The sequence below is a fragment of the Diaphorina citri genome, unplaced genomic scaffold, assembly GCF_000475195.1.
Source record: "Diaphorina citri unplaced genomic scaffold, Diaci psyllid genome assembly version 1.1 scaffold14414, whole genome shotgun sequence".
In the NCBI taxonomy this organism is placed as follows: Eukaryota; Metazoa; Arthropoda; class Insecta; order Hemiptera; family Psyllidae; genus Diaphorina; species Diaphorina citri.
Genome location: NW_007391779.1, coordinates 1 through 1,244, shown reverse-complemented (window position 1 = coordinate 1,244; position 1,244 = coordinate 1). Strand labels below are relative to the sequence as shown.

The 1,244-nt window shown below is 37.9% G+C and overlaps 1 long non-coding RNA gene across 1 annotated transcript; it reads left to right on the top strand.

Annotated features, from left to right (window-relative positions):
- Positions 1 to 201: 201 nt before the first annotated feature.
- LOC113473081 lies at positions 202 to 1,227 on the top strand. The gene is made up of 2 exons (XR_003395157.1): positions 202 to 603; positions 1,141 to 1,227. It is a non-coding gene; the product is annotated as an uncharacterized LOC113473081 (long non-coding RNA).
- The last annotated feature ends 17 nt before the right edge of the window (positions 1,228 to 1,244 follow it).

The window sequence follows — 1,244 nt, the reverse complement described above, 5'->3', positions numbered from 1 at the left end:
TCAAAATTTTAAAATACGCCGCGGGAATTTTCAAAAAAAAAAATGTTAATTTAAAAATATTACCTGAGGAGGAAATTCCTGTACTGAGCTTGAGCTAGTTATTTACAATATTTTCCTGTATTTTTTCAGCTACAACTATCTAGCACCTATTTTAAAACCTTTTTGAACCATTTTTTCCATAGAACCTCAACAATTGGTGTCGCGATAGCCTACGTGTAAACACGTCCTTACGACGTTTTCTCTTTGGTTGTAGTTATGTGGGAGATTTTGAAATTATGAAGACGAAAAGAAGAGGAAAGGAAGACGTTTGACGTTCCCAAGACGAAATAAGACGTTCCAAGTTTTCCAAGTTGAGCTTTTACATTTTTCCAGATAGACATGTAAATTCTTAAGAAAATAAGTTTAAAGTTCCTAAGGGGAGTGTTCCCACACATGTTTATTGTTCTACAAGTACAGAATAAATGTTGGTGATTATAAATTGTACAAGACAAGAATCTGTTTTCGAGTTTTCCTGATTCAGATAAGTTTCATAAGGGGAGTGTTTCCCACAATTGGTCTCAAACTATATAACTTGGTGTTTTGCTGAGACATGAATCCATTAACGTAAGTACCTAAACAGATTATGGTGATGGTAGCTTTGACAGAACTAAAGTTTCTCACCCTTTATTGTGAGCTAAACTATCCCACACTATTTGACATGGGTTGGCAACTCTCCAATCCAGGTCCTTGGGTTAGGAATCTGACCATTCCACTAAAATGTAGATGGGATTGTAATTCAACTCCATCTGGGCAGTTGCAGCCGACTAACTTTTCCCAGGGTGATGTTAATGCTAGGCAGTGGCGTAGCATGGTCTAAATTCAAGTGTAGGGCGTGTAGCGCTCATGCACAGGTCTACCAAGTCCCATCACAGTACATGCCAATAATATTTATGGGCACTAGAGTGAACTTTTGAGTTGTATGGCCGCCATACATACACGCTACGCCACTGCAGCATATACAGGTAGCTTGGCACTGAATGGAGGGTAAAACCCAGATCATGAGAAGAGCTCAGTTGTTACCTCTCTACTGAAGGGAATATTTTAATTCCTAGTAAAATAATAAATAATTAGAATAATCATTTTTCGAATTGTTTGTTTCAGAAACGTCAAGAACATCAAGAAGCTTTGTGAACAAGAATTGAGCTCCGGTTCAAAAACGTCTTGGCATGACCAGTACAAAGACAGTGCATGGATATTTGTAGGAG